Source organism: Hermetia illucens, chromosome 1 (genome assembly GCF_905115235.1).
Source record: "Hermetia illucens chromosome 1, iHerIll2.2.curated.20191125, whole genome shotgun sequence".
Taxonomy (NCBI): domain Eukaryota; kingdom Metazoa; phylum Arthropoda; class Insecta; order Diptera; family Stratiomyidae; genus Hermetia; species Hermetia illucens.
Window position 1 is genome coordinate 103,424,411 of NC_051849.1, and position 16,152 is coordinate 103,440,562.

Here is a 16,152-nt window from a genome sequence, read left to right on the forward strand (position 1 = left end):
CGTTTCGAGCAGAACAGTGAAGCTGAAATAGGCTCTGTTGGCTGACAACAACCGTGCGGGGATTTCATGATCGTAGCTGTTATCGTTTGTGATCTTCGACGGAAGATAGGAGAAATTGTCAACGGTCTCAAAGTTGTATTCGCCTATCCTTATTCTTCCTGTTTGGCCAGTGGAGTTTGATGTTGTTGGTTGGTTGGTTTTCGGTGCTGACGTTCTCACTATAAACTTTGTCTTGCCTTCATTGATGTGCAGCCCAAGGTCTCGCGCCGCCTGCTGGATCTGGATGAAGGCAGTTTGTACGTCTCGGTTGATTCTTCCCATGATGTCAATATCGTCAGCATAGGCCAGTAGTTGGATGGACTTAAAGAGGATCGTACCTCTTGCATTCACCTCAGCATCACGGATCACTTTCTCGAGGGCTAGATTAAACAGGACGCATGATAGGGCATCCCCTTGTCGTAGACCGTTGTTGATGTCGAATGGTGTTGAGAGTGATCCTGCTGCTTTTATCTGGCCTCGCACATTGGTCACGGTCAGCCAGGTCAGTCTTATTAATTTCGACAGGATACCGAATTTCCTCATGGCTGTGTACAGTTTTACCCTGACTATGCTATCATAGGCGGCTTTAAAGTCTATGAATAGATGGTGCAACTGTTGTCCATATTCCAACAGTTTTTCCATCGCTTGTCGCACAGAGAAAATCTGATCTGTTGCTAACTTGCCTGGAGTGAAGCCTCTCTGATATTGGCCAATGATGTTCTGGGCGTTTGGGCTACCTGGTCTAGCAAGATAGTGGAGAATATCTTCTAGATGGTACTCAGCAACGTGATAACCATATCATTGCTGCACTGTGTGATATCTCCGTTTTTATGTATGAGACAGATAATGCCTCATTGCCAATCGTCAGGCATTGATTCTCTGTCCTATACCTTGAGCACAAGTTGATGAACCACTTGGTGTAACTGGCCGCCTCCATATTTAACCAATTCGGCTGTAATTTCATCGGCTCCTGGCGACTTATGATTTTTTAGCCGATGAATTGCAGGGACTGTTTCTCCTATACTTGGTGCTGGCAAGTATTTGTCCGTCGTCTTTAGTTGGCGGGACCTCCAACTCGCTGATGTTCTGGTTGTTCAGTAGTTCATCAAAGTACTCAACTCATCGCACTAATATGCCCATTCTGTCGGAAATCAGATTTCCCTCTTTGTCTCGGCAGGATGAGCATCGAGGTGTATAAGGTTTCATCCTGCTGTTTTGTTGGTAAAACTTTCGCGCCTGGTATGGTTGCTCCCTGAACTTTTTTAGTTCACAGACTTGTTGGTTCCGCCGAGCTTCCTTTTTCCGTCTGTGAAGTCGTTTCTGCGCTCGACGGAGTTCGTGTTAAGTCTCTGCGCGTGCCCGCGTTCTTTGAGAATACAACGCCGAAAATTATAGTAATATAAAATTATAGTAATATACTAACTGTATACTATTAACCATTTTTTGAAGGGTTATCGGTATAGAAGCTATTTCGGAGCCTACGCACCATATAGTGGCAGCCTCTTAATTTTTTTCGGATTTTTCGATTGGTTAGTTTCTGGGAATGGCCCCGTGAAATAAATGATCACTTTCGACCTCCCGAACTCCCTGCCTTGCCAACAAATGTCAAAACTAAGACCAGCTTCGGAAAAAACTAATCGAGGCCTTTCATTTGATACCCCACATGACTACATTTCGTAAAAAGAAATGTACACCCCTTTTGCATATATGTGGGCCTACCCTTAAATTCGACGTAAAAGGATGTAACTAGCTATATGCGTGAGCGTTCGCAGTTACCACCTTTCTACCAAATTCGGTGTTAATCGCTTCAACATTCTCCGAGAAAAATGCGTATGTCGGATAGACAGAAAGACAGATAGTAAACCGATTTTAATAAGGTTTTGTTTTACACAAAACCTTAAAAAGGGAAGCGAACGACGAAAAAGTTTCAATACATAAGTGATTATTTATCCACCGTCGCCGCTTGGCATTCACACTCCTATTGAATTTATACAATGATTTCGATGTTTTTTTTTCCAGTCTCTATGTTTCCATCTCACTTCCACTTAGAATTTGCATAGCGGACACAGCTTACCTCTGACACTGCGCGACACGTCTGTCTATCTGCCACACGCACTTTTCTCAGAAATGGTTATACTTACTCAAATAGAATTAGGCGTAAAGCTCATTTTCCGTTAAGAGGGAAAACTACTGTAGAGCTTTCGGGAAATCGGCTTTTTTTCGTTTAAATTATACTTTAATATCATAAGAATCGTTCACGAGAAGAATCTATAAAGGCTCGATTTGGGCGTTCCCTGCTCCATATGAGCGTAATTTAGGTGCTTAAAGATTTAAGGTGGTTTTCTGAAAAAAAAAAAAAAACAAATTTCGATTTGACCTGACCGATATCTTGAACAATGTTTGCTCGATTCATTGAAATATTTAATATATATTCAGTACGAATAGCTTCTCGAGAATTCGTACGATTTTTTCTTTGTATTGCAGAGTTTAAATTCTATTTATAATTTTGGGGTGAAATTTCGGATTTTTTTCCAATTTCAACATGCTATTTTCCAAAAATCAATTTGCAGACAAACACCTACAGTCGTATGGGGTATCAAATAAAAAATATATAGTGGGGGAGGAACGTTTCGTAACTGGGGGTTTAATTTTGCCATCAGTTTTAAAGGAGGGTGGGCGGGGGTTATGAAGTGTGTGTAAACAACAAATGCATACATATATAAATACAATGGGAAATTGATAAAGTGTCATTCCAATATTATTCGGATTGCCGCCTTCTACAATTGGTTTTGACACCAAGCTGGAAAATTTCTATATCAAACTCGGCCAGATGCACTAAAGCCGTCACACTAATGGGTAACAAATATCAACCAATATTAATGAACATGCGCAGAAGGCAAGTGCGATCCTGACTGAAAAGACTCGCCCATCGGATACTATATTTTTTATCCCGCAAAACTTCAAGGCAGTTTCTCCTCCTGTGTATAGTTTTCTTGGTCGTGAAATAAAGCAAATTTGGTTCAAGTCCTACTACTACGATATATACATATACATATACATTACTAGCCAGGTGCAAATGAAATAGTTGCGCACTAAAAAATTTATCCATGGGAAATATATAAAACCCTTCAATCTGAAGCGTCGAGCTTCTAGTTTTCGATTTCTTTTACCTTTTACTTCTCTAATTTCTCTCTAATTTCCTTTCCGATATCGAATGGGTTTAAATAGCAGAAATATGTCCACATAGCATCGGGTTCGAATTTAGAAAGAATATTCACATTATTTATGTACACTTTGAGAACCTATCGTCACTATTTACCATTTTAATAGCTTCTAAAATTTCACTTCTTTTTAAGGTTTGGAAAAATCATGAATTGAAGTGAATTTTCGGACATACTCAATGCACATACCCTACCAGCTATGTGTAGTGAACCTTCATCCACCTAAATATCCTTACATAAAAAGTCAACAAAACCTCTGATACCTGAAGCGCCGAGGTTCCTGTTTCCGACTTGTTTGTTTGTTTTCGTCTTCTACACTGGAGCACCTATTTATATTGGGATTTTTTTCATGGTTAGCTTTATTAATGAATTTAAAAGTTTATATCATATTCTTTCATGGTTATTAGCAACATTATTTAAAAACTGAGGGTTTCCAGGGTATTCACTATTTCCCTGTACCAGCAATTAAACTGTAAACCAATCTCATTATCCCGGTCATTGTTAGCATAATATTCATAAAGTAACCGATTTGAATACAGTACGATTAAACGATTTCATTAAAATTGGGACTACATTTTTATATTAGTTTAGATACTTTATTCGAAATATAAATTACTCCTACGTAGCCATTGTATAACACATTCGGCTAATAACAATTTCTGGAATTATAAATGGGTCAATATGATGGCTTCCCACAACTCTACTTTGTATACTGCGAATCAGCGCGTGGGAAGTGTTCACTTTTTATCGAAATCAGGTAGATTTTTTACCACAGAATTGATTGAGATATCTACTTAATATAATATTGGCTTTTAGACGCCTTCCAAAATGTAGAGAATAGGCGGACACTACAAAAGCATTCGCATAGTAAATCACTGAACATTTTTGTATTCAGTTGTTTGGAAGCATTTTAAACCCATTTTTTTTTTTAAGTTTTGGATGCTTGGTAAAAAGCGAAATAAAATATAGATAAAATTTTTTAATGAAATTGACTTTCTTTGAACCCTAGTGAAACTATTTGTGTTTTATAAGCAGGTCAATAGATGCGCTAATCGACAATTTCCTATCAACTTCGATGTTCATACCAATCAAGTTAAATTCTCGTTAGTATAAATTACGCGAACATACCAATGAAGAAGTCTCCCTTGCAATTTTTCCGTGATCAGTGCAGCTTCATATAGATTGCGGATATCCTTATTTATGATGTAATCGAGCCATGTAATGCCAACGCAACATGTTCGTCTCCGGGAAGAGTGGACACCTGGCTGCTAGTTAAACTGAAAACATCATCCACATACCAGAAAGTCAAGCGGCATCATTAGTTCAACTCTGGGAGTGGATGGCGTTAAGATGTCAATTTCATATTATATATTTTTGTGCGTTAGAATTTATAAAAAATCATTATTAGCGATGAAAATGCCGATAAAATTCTCGCTTAGAGTCTACACAAACATGAAATCCTCGCTCACAGGCTAAACAAACATGTCTGACCGGTTGTCCGAATCAGTTTTCATTAACCAGCCGCCTGAACAGTCAAAACTGACAAACCAATTGCATGCCATTCTCGTTCTCGTTCTCTCGGACTCTACAGGTGTAACTCATAAGCCGAACTGAACGTAGATGGCGGTTGTGAACGAGAGATGTGTCGAACCAGAGGGGACGATTGGGCGGACAACATTGCAGTAAATTTTGGATTTATAATGTTCGATGATACGTCGATCATAAAGAACACCAGTTATGGAATGCCACTTCATCCAGCTTGCGGTAATGCGTAAAGCTATTTTATACCGCGGTTCTCCATTAGGTGATAGGATTGAACCAAGATATTTCACTGCCACTGACAGTGATTGTGGCTGTTACATGCCCATCGGTCGTCAAAAATTTAGTTCACTCAGATTTAATCTGAGATCATATTGTATGAAGCGATCGTTCTATCTTTGAACAAATAGCTCGAGATAAGTTTCGGGATGGGACGTTAGGAAAACATCATCTGCAAGAGGCAGTTAATAAGGTGCTGGACATTGTATGTATGGTGTCCATAACTATCATAGTTCAAAGATTAGTGGTGAGAGGGTGCTTTCTTGATAAGCACCGACAGATACATGTGCCCGTCACACTTCGAAATTCACTTTTCGGATCGTGGGAGAGGAACGCACGAGTTCTTCTGTGTTAGGTGTTGTCGCAGAGAAAATCAAATGATTTGGTGTGGCGCATGGTCAAACGCTTTCTCCAGATCTAGAAATGCAACGTAAAGAAGGCGATGCTTCCTACGGTGTTTCTCCATGACACACCGCTCAGCGTGTACTGCGCCAATAGTTCAGCAGTTCTTGACAAATTCAGCTTGATTCACCGTTATGTAAACGACATCGCGTATACGTCAAGAATGGATTCAAAAATGTTCATGGTATGGGGCAACTGGGTCGAACCGTAATTTGAACACTGCACTGAACTACCTTTATTTTTCCATTTTGGATGGTGTTCTACCCTTCTCAATAACCAGGTTGAAGCTCTCACAGAGTGTTGGGTTCTAGTTCTGGAGAAGGGCCCATACCACACCATATATCATAACGCGCATCCAGTAAACCATGTGTTCGGAGTAGGTTTCATAGTCAGCAAAAAAAGTTAAATCTGCTGTTATCGACTTTGAAAATATAAGCAAAAGGCTATGTACCCTGCGTTTACGAGGCAGATTCAGAAATGTAAGTCTCAAAAACATGCTCCTACAGAGGGTAAGTTGAGCGGACCCTCGAAACTTGTCCCAAGTATGATATCAAAATCATATTTGGAGATTTTAACAGTCGAGTAGGGAAAGAGCCCTATGTCGGAACACTATCTCGTTGGCATAGTGCTCCGGGCTCAATTGACAACACCACCCAGAATCCCCTCTGACAATCAAGGGAAAGTGAATACTGAAGCATCCACAACACAGCTCTCCTTAATATCTATAAGGATGTCGCAATTACTGCAGCTAACTGATGTCCTGGAGATGAAACATCAACAAATGATCTTCACAATCACCTGAAGAGAGTTATCATTGATTCGGCCACAAATATACTTGACCTCAGCCGCAAGAAAAGTCGGAACGACTGGTTTAACGATGAAAGTAAGCCAGCAACGGAACGAAAGAATGCTGTATACTGAGTAATGTTGCATTCTCAACGAATACGCACACGCGCACTTATCGCGAACTCCTCCATCTAGTGGCGAGTTACGATAATTTGGCGTAAAAATTTCCATTCCATATATATATATATATATATCGTATTTTTCCATTGAATTATGAACGCTAAGAAAATATGCAAACTTTCAACCTCAAGCACCCAAAAAACCTTTGGTTAACTTTATTATTTGAATGACATATGTGGTTAATATTGTTAAACCCGAACATCTCCTTACTTTAATACTTTGTAACCAACCACCCCCCCCCCCCTTCCCGTTTTCAACAGGTATACTGCAAATACAATTTCTAACCATTGGTATTATATTAACGTCATTGTATCATATATCCTTAATATTTTCTTTAAAGTTTGTAAGTGTAGTATTTCTGCACTGATATATCTTGTGTTTCAGATAAAACTAATAATTCTTTATCGGGTTTAAGGGGGACATCCCGTGTGAAGGTGGTTTTTTTCGCTTTTATTAGAAATTGAACTGGATAAACATTCAAATACGAATTTTTCAATATATATTTATTAATAACTTGACCAATCGTAATAATTTTCAGCCCGATACCATAGTTCATTATTAAAATACTGAACAATTTATACACCCATTCCCCAAAAAAGGTGTTTTTCTGCTGCCACGCTAGAGGGCGCTGAGATCATCTTAATGAAAAAAGTAAACGGCATTTTAACGTACAGACTTAACTACAGTCCGCAAACGAGGATTATTGAAAAATATTAAAAGCTAAATTTTAGGTGCCTTGTTAAACTTTTTTTTGTGAATTTTGGTGGAATAATAAACAACTACTGGATGAGCCGAAATTATCCTCGTTTACGGACCGTAGAAATATGTTCTGAATAAGTCGAGAAAATTGCAAAGAATTTCGTTGGATACATTTTGATCTATGGTGGCAGCAAATTTTCAATATGCGGTTTCGAGAAAAACGCATTTAAAAAGTAGGATGTGGTTTTTGGCCATAAAATCTTAACTGACCATTAATCTGTTATACTTAGTACATAAACCTTAGGTTTCGCCAAGAAGCACATGTACAGCTTTGGCTTCAATTCCTGTCCTTTTAGCGAAGTCTTCCGAACGTCATTCGGACCGATAAATACGCGTTTTATTACGGCGACCGACATAAATCTGGCATGTGACTTATTACGTGTTTTACACTAGTTTCCGAACGGAGTCGTTCGTTCGTTCATATCAAAAAATCTTTTTGCCCATATATTCTACACTATATCCAGATAGAATTGATGCCATAAAAATAATTCGATTCGGCGGATCCGACACACGGGACCTCTTTAAGTTAGCTAGGAGAATTGCCCGGCCAAGGCAAGATTCAGTTAGTTAAGATAAGGCATGCTAGCCCTAGATGTATGGAAGGGTGCGCCTTCTTGCATGAAGGCATATTCTGTCCACAGAACATGCAGATTGTTGATATATGGCACAAACCTCCTTAATCTTATGTTAATGGACTGCCCAGACCGCAATAAATTGTATTAGATCAGGTCCTTCTTTAGGAATGCGTTATTGTTGGTGGATATTTAACCTTTGCCACATCAATCACCGCGTCTAGACGACATTCGTCATTAAAGATGACCTACGAAAAATTAAAAGGCCAAAATTTGAAATTCGATAAAGAGGCCACAAAAAATTATTTTTACCCAATTTAACTTTCTCCAATACCTCGGATTGTAATTTTCGTACAAGCGGGGCGATAACAATGAAAGTCGCGCATCGCTTCTGTTAATTTCGGCATTTCAACTCGTACCCTGCCTACAAACAACTGCGTATTGTATGAACGGATATCCCAGCGCCAGCGACGTCATCTAAAATAATCTGGTAGGTTGCCGTTCACGCGTCTTGGGACTTTCACAAATTTAACCGGTCGTAAAATATGTATATATTATGTGAAAATGTCCACTTTCAAGTGATATTGACATTCATAGTCATTTTGACCTAGTATACCTTTGTTAGCAATAGTGAGATTTTCACCAAATTCGGCAGGATCATGCTCTGGCCTGCTGTGGCCTATATGGTTGCAATTTCGTGATTCTAGCGTGAACCTAGGGAGGGTATTTCGGAGCCTAGGCACCGTATAGTGGCAGCCCTCTGATCTCTTTCAGATTTTTTTCGGTTGGGTAGTTTCTGAGAATGGGGTCGTTAAAAAAATGATCACTTTCAAACCCAGCACTCTCCACCTTTTCAACAAATGTCAAAACTAAGACCGGCATCGAAAAGTACTAATCGAGACCTTTAATTTGATATCCCACATGACTTTTGATGGGAAAAAAATGTACATCCCCCTTTTGCATGTATGGGGACCCCCCCCCCCCCCCCTTCAATTCGACGTAAAAGTATGTAACTCACTACAGGCGTGAGCGTTCACAGTTCCCATCTTTCTACCAAATTTGGTGCCTATCGCTACAATCGTCTCCGAGAAAAATTAATATGATGGACAGACAGACAGACGGACAGACAGTAAACCGATTTTAATAAGGTTTTGTGTTCACACAAATCGACCTGCTTTAAATACGACTTTCGACGGAATGAAGGGTTTGGCAGTCAAATAACTGTTCTAATTTTATTCCAATATCCCACCCTTGGTAGTGGAAAAACAAATGAAAGTATACATATTTTGATTTACCGTCACAATCAAAAACCCCATGATAGAGTAAATTTTCCTAAAAAAATTTGTCGATTATAATTCGAGGGACAGATACTGTATACCAAATTTTCATACCAATCGGTTGAACGGTTTCGAAGTATATCAAACGGGTGTATATACCAACAACATCCAGTTTTATGTATTACAATAAATAATGGAAGATTATAGTAACATGATTTAAGGACTCCGTCTTCTCCTCCTCCACTCTAATTCGCAAAGCTCAAAAAAGGGATATTATGGCCCACAAGCTAGGGTGGAAGTCCAAAAGTCCATGCCCTTTCAAAATCTGAGGCAGGAGAAGCATAAATTGAGGATATGATCTGTCGTCTCTCCATACATGTTTGAGCCGTTATTTTTTTAAAGTTTTGTTGAAAGCAAAGCCTAATTACACAAGTCGGGAAACCGGAAGCTTCACGCTTTAGGTATAAAAGGCTTAGTGAGTTCTGTGTGTACATAGTTAAAAATTCCATTGCCCCCTATTTTTTAGAAAGCTGTTTAAATAAATAATTTGATGGAAAGCACTGTATTGATACCTCAACCTCAACCTCATACACTTCACACTCGGAGTTTAATATTATTAGCAAGTGTGAAGAACTTAACCTACAACAAATACAAATTACACAACCTTAAAAAGAGTTGGGGAGAAGTAGATTCTTCATGAATGGAATTTTAATATTTCACTCGAATGTCAATTGTTCTCGTCAAAAAGTCAAAAGTGCTGACGTCACACTTTATTTCTATGGTTTAGGATGTGGTAAAATCGCGCGAAATTGATAAGTTTGAACTCTTATAACTTTGGCACTAATAGCCGGGTTTTCATAAAACTTGGCACGTGTACATATGCACGATACTGCCCTCTATTGCAACGCAATTTAGTACTCCTAGGATAATTAAGTTTAGTAATACAATATTAGTACGTATATTAGAGCTGCGGCATGGAACATCTTTCGGGGCTTAGATTTCACATAAGTATTTTATACAAAACCAAAATCCAACTTCAATATTTCGCACAAATGTCAACTATTCTCGTTAATTATGTCGTCAACATCTTATTTGCATGAAATTACTAAGTTTGAACTGCTATAACTTTGGCGTTAATTGTCAGATTTCGGTGAAATTTGGGGGGTTTTTCAGTCAATTTCTAAAAGTTGGTACATACTATTAGTTAGGCCTGGATTTCACCTATGCGCACCTTCCTGATTTTTAGGTTGAGTAGTTTCTGAAAATGAGTCTTGTCTCACTTTAAGTATATACATTTTGACTCCCTGCTCGCGCGCTTTACAATTTACGAGAAAAGTAATATCAGGTTCGGTCCAGTCGGTCAGTACCAGACCTTCCATTAGATACATGACTATATGCGATTAAAATAATTTTTACAAGCTTCCTTTACATGTATGGAGAGTCCCCCTTCAAACTGCACGTATACTTCTGTCATGCATGCGTGGGATTTCATACAGGGTGCGGCAGCATAACTTCCTTTTTTCAAAACTCAATAAAAACTATTGTATGCATCGGAAAATATTTATTTATTTTTTATGATGTAGGTACATGTCTAAAGTTTTTATTTACATTGTTTTGAAGATCAAATCTATTAGGTGACGTCCCCCATTCTCCATATATTGCGTAAACCGATTTCTGGCGTTTGTCATGACTCTTGTTAGCATAGCAGGTGCTATGTTGGCAATTTCTTCTTGGATGTTGGTCTTCAAATCTTGTAGGCTTCTTGGACGGTTCACATAAACACGGGATTTCAAAAAACCCTATAGAAGAAAATCACAAGGGGACAGATCGGGAGCGCGTGCCGGCCATTCCAAATCGCCTCTAATTGAGATAAGGCGCTCTGGAAAGTGTTCCCTCAAAACAACCATCGATTCTCTTGAAGTGTGTGCTGTTGCACCGTCTTGTTGGAACCAAGTGTCCCCCAAATCCAAATTTTCTAGCCTTGGAAAAAAAAAATTATGTAGCATGTTTACATACTGGTCCGAATTCACTGTCACTGTAACCTCATTTTCCTCAAAAAACCAGGGACCAATAATTCCAGCTGAGGAAAATGGACACCACACTGTGACTTTGGGTGAATGCAAAGGTTTTTGATGCAATTCTCGAGGGTTGGTGTCAGCCCAGTAGCGCATGTTTTGTTTGTTAACCGACCCACACAAATGAAAATGGGCTTCATCGCTAAAAAAAACAATAGCACCCTCGGGAACGACATCAAGAAGAAGCTCACCCGCGTTCATCCGAGAATTGAAGTTACGTTTTGTAGGTTCCTCCACTATCGCCATCTTATAGGGATGAAAATGAAGATCATCACGAAGAATTCGTCTCACAGAATGATCGGATAGTCCAAGGGCAGATGCGTGTTTCCGCGCAGAACGCCGTGGCGATCGCAACATTGACGCTCTCACTGCTTCAATGTTCTTAGGTGATCTAACGGGCCGAGGGACTCCAGTTCTTCCTTTTGTCGCACTTGCAGTTTGTCTGAATGTAGTGACCCATGTAACAATGGATTTGCGGTCTGGGACGGGAGCCAACGGGGCTAAATTAAAGCGTTTCCGAAATGCACGCTGTGTTGCAATAACCGAACATCCGCTTGAAAAGTAATCCTCAACGGCAAAGGCACGCTCCTCACTATTCCAACGGATGATGGCGACTGAACCATGTCGGGACAAAACTATACAGTATCAGATGAACTGGTGAATGGTTTTCTACTTGGCCGCATGAGAAGCCGCGTGTACCTCCTGGAGGTTGCGACAGAAGAGACCGGCTTATCTCCATGCGGTCTTTTCCTGTCCCAACCAACGGCACTTTCTCACCGCTAGTCCTCCACTCCCGTGGCGAGTTCGAAAAAGTGGAGAGTTCGTCGCGCCATCTATTTGCTCGCATTCGCAACATTCGAAATAAATAAATTTCGAATGGTGCGAATCCTGCCGCGCCACAGCCGTTTTAGAGATAAGTACGTGTGACAGACAGACGGTGAATCCATTTTAATAAGGTACTGTTTTATATAAAACCTTAACTGCCTTACTGTCTGTCTTTCCGTATGTCCGTCTGTCTGTCCGTTTGTTACACCCGTTTTCTCAGAAACCGTTATTCCTGTCAATCCCCTTGCATGCAATGAGGAACTTCATTCTACGTTCAGTTTGGGTAGCACTCCATACATGCAAATGGGGGTGTTATTTTTTATTTAACGAATATGTGCGGAATCAAATAAAAGTTCTCGATTAGTACTTTTTGAACCAGATGTTAGTTTTTACATTAGTTGCAAAGGGAAGGAATACGTGGGTCCGAATAGAGTCAATTATTTCAAGGACCCGTTCTCAGGAATTAGTCAACAAAACCTTCACACGTGAAGCGTTTCGGTTTGTTTTTGGTTTAAGGGGGTCAAGTGATTTTTTGATATCGGAGTCGTTCGGAAATTATAGTGTTAAACACACGATAAATTACATGCCAGATTTATGTCAATCGCCGTAATCAAGCTCGTATTTATCCGTCCAAATGACCTCGCTAAAAGGCCAAGAATTGGAGCCAAGGCCGTACATGTATTTCAGCAAGAAACCTAAGGTTTATGGACTAGGTATTGCAGATTAATGGTCAGTTAAGGTTTTATGGTTAAAAATCGCATTCTACTTTGCAAATGCGTGTTTCTCGAAACTGCATATTGAAAATCAGCTGCCACCATAGCGCAAAATCTATCCAACGAAATTCTTTGCAGTTTTCACGACTTATTCAGAACATATTTCTACGGTCTGCAAACTAGGACTCATTCAGTATTTTTTTATTCATTGAAGAAGCGGTAAAAAAACACCAAAATTCCAAAAAAAAAGTTTAACAAGGCACTAAAAATTTAGCTTTTAATATTTTTTAATAATCCTAGTTGGCGGACTGTAGTAAAGTCTGTACGTTAAAATGCTGTTTACTTTTTTTCTTTAAGATGAACGCAGCGTCCTCTACCTTGGCAGCAGAAAAGCACCTTTTTTTGGAGATGGGTGTATAAATTGCTCTGTATTTCAATAACGAATTATGTGATCGAGCTGAAAAAAGTACTATACATGCTCAAGACATTAATAAATCTACGGTGAAAAATTCATATTTATATCTTTCTCCAGTTCTTCACAAAAAAATTCTGAAGAAAACCAAAAAAAACGGCCTTCACACGGTATGATAAGGGCACGGACAAATGAACCGTTTGTAAAATGACACATGAGGGACCTAAGTGTTCGAATGAGCACCTCTCATTCCCGAATCTGTTTAGTATAGAGGCAAGTACGTCTCAGCAGAAATTTCGGTGCAGCTTAAGTATTTGCGAGCGAACCTTCACTGTCAATTTAGCCTGATTTTTAGGGTTTTGGGACAACTCTACCCTCTTGGTGGTCTCCGACCAGTCAGAATGATCTTTCAACCATCGGCAATTCTCAAAAATCATCAGAATATGCAAATGACGTTTGTAGATAGTGTTCAGTGAATATGAATATAGATATTTGTACGTTAAAGCCAGCGGTATTCAATTTATGTACGTATACATGTTTGTGCAAGGAGCAAATCGGAAATATTCAGATGCATTCAGATGCGTACATATATGATACATACGAGTATATATCAGTACTCGATATTAAGCAATGTTCATGACTTGCGGTTTCGTCCAGGGCAGAGGCAATTCATCAGACGCTGCCTCATCTCTGCCCTGTGGGCAGCGTGACCGAAGTGGTTAAAAGTTTGGATTTGCTCCCTTATATTAATTCAGCGTCGACAAGTGGATGACGGACTTAGGAATACCTCAATTTTCAAACAAAATTTTAGGCAATGTTTGTTTTGTCAGGATGAACATAATACTTATCTCTGTATATTGTGCAGTTTCCAAATACAATATGAATTTCTAGCTATGCACGAATAGAAAAACGTCCATAGAAAGTTCTTCCCATAAGATAAACCCACAAATGACCGTCCAGCTTCCGGTTTTCCGACTTATCTTATAATATTCAACAAAAATAACTTTCCAAATCGAACAACACTAAAATAACTTTATCTAAACTAAGTGCATTACGGCAGTTACGTCTGTGCGGAAAAATTTCAGCCGACAATCGTTTTTCCGCTCGAGTTAGTCTAATGGTTGGCGCGAAGGAAACATAATGTGATACAATGGAACCTCTCACTAAGAAAAACGCCGTTTATAATTTATTACACGCTAATGTCTAATTAATTGCCTATTAATTATTTCGAATATTTCACAGCTTCGCGAACTAAGTTGGTGAAAGAGCAGCGAAACACTTGACACACAACGTTTAACCCATAATCGTCATCTCTTCTACGCAGACACCTCCGCCAGGAGAAACTCGGAAATTTATTACATCTTGAGCTTGAAAATTTGTCACAAAAAACGTTAAGGTAATAAAATTCATCCGTGGAGTCATAAATTTCAATGGAAAGCAGTACACTGCAGTTCGGAAATGAGTAAGTAGAAATTTTCCGGGGAGAACTGATCAGGTGCTTAGGGCTAGCTAAGCGTTTCGGAGCTATCGATGATAGAATGGTTTCGCAAGCACCATGAGTAATTACAGAATGAAGACAGATGGTACTGAATATTGACTTTACTTTTCATTAGCGCGAAATAATGGAGAGTGTTACGACATTAACGTTTTATAAGGCATTATATGCATAGATTGGAATTGGAACAAGCTGGAAATGGAAAACCTGGACTTTCTAGTTTTCTTGTATCAACTTTCCAAGCACCAAACGCTTGTATAAGCTAGAATGCAGTTGAATGACGAATTTCGAAAGGGTGTCACTTTGGAATGTTAACCATGAATGGAAAGGAATTACATATACGGTTGGCGCTTGGTGGAGAAAAAAACATATGTCTCACAGCTGCGACTTCCGAAATTTATTGAAGATATCTGGACAAAAGCTAAGGAAAAAAACATCATCATCAACGGCGGAACAACCGGTATCCGGTTTAGGCCTGCCTTAATAAGGTACTCCAGACATTCCGGTTTTGTGCCGAGGTCCACCAATTCGATATCCCTAAAAGCTGTCTGGCGTCCTGACCTACGCCGTCGTTCCATCTTAGGCAGGGTCTGTCTCGTCTTCTTTTTCTATCGTAGATATTGCCCTTGTAGACTTTCCGGGTGGGATTATCCTCATCCATACGGATTAAGTGACCCGCCCACCGTAGCCTATTGAACCGGATTTTATCGACAACCGGACGATCATGGTACCGCTCATACATTTCGTCGTTATGTAGCCTCGAAATCGTCCATCCTCATGTAGGGTACCAAGAATACTTCGGAGGATTCTTCTCTCGAACGCGGCGAAGAGTTCGCAATTTTTCTTTCTAAGAACCCAACTTTCCGACGAATACACGAGGACTGGGAAGATCATAGTCTTGTACAGTAAGAGCTTTGACCCTATGGTGAGACGTTTCGAGTGAAACAGTTTTTGTAAACTGAAATAGGCTCTGTTGGCTGCCAACAACTGTGAGCGGATTTCATCGTCGTAGCTAGATAGAAATTATCGGAATTAACGCTTTCAAAGTTGTATTTTCCTATCTTTATTCTTCCCGTTTGACCAGTGTGGTTTGATGTTGCTAGTTGGTTGGTTTTCGGGCCACCATATATTTTGTCTTGCCTTCATTGATGTGCAGCCCAAGATCTCGCGCCGCCTGCTCGATCTGGTTGAAGGCAGTTTGTACGTCTCGGGTGGTTCTTCCCATGATGTCGATATCGTCAGCATAGGCCAGTAGTTGGGTGCAGTTAAAGAGAATCGTACCTTTTGCATTTACCTCAGTATCACGGATCACTTTCTCGAGGACCAGGTTAAACAGAACGCATGATAGGGCATTCCCTTTTCGTAGATCGTTGTTGATGTCAAATGTTCTTGAGAGTGATCTGCTGCTTTTATCTGGCATCGCACATTGGCCACCGTCAGCCTAGTCATTCTTATCAATTTCGTCGGAGTACCGAATTCTCTCATGGCCATGTAACGTTTTACCCTGCCTTTGCTATCATAGGCGGCTTTAAAGTCGATGAAGAGATGATGCAACTGATGGCCATATTCCAACAGTTT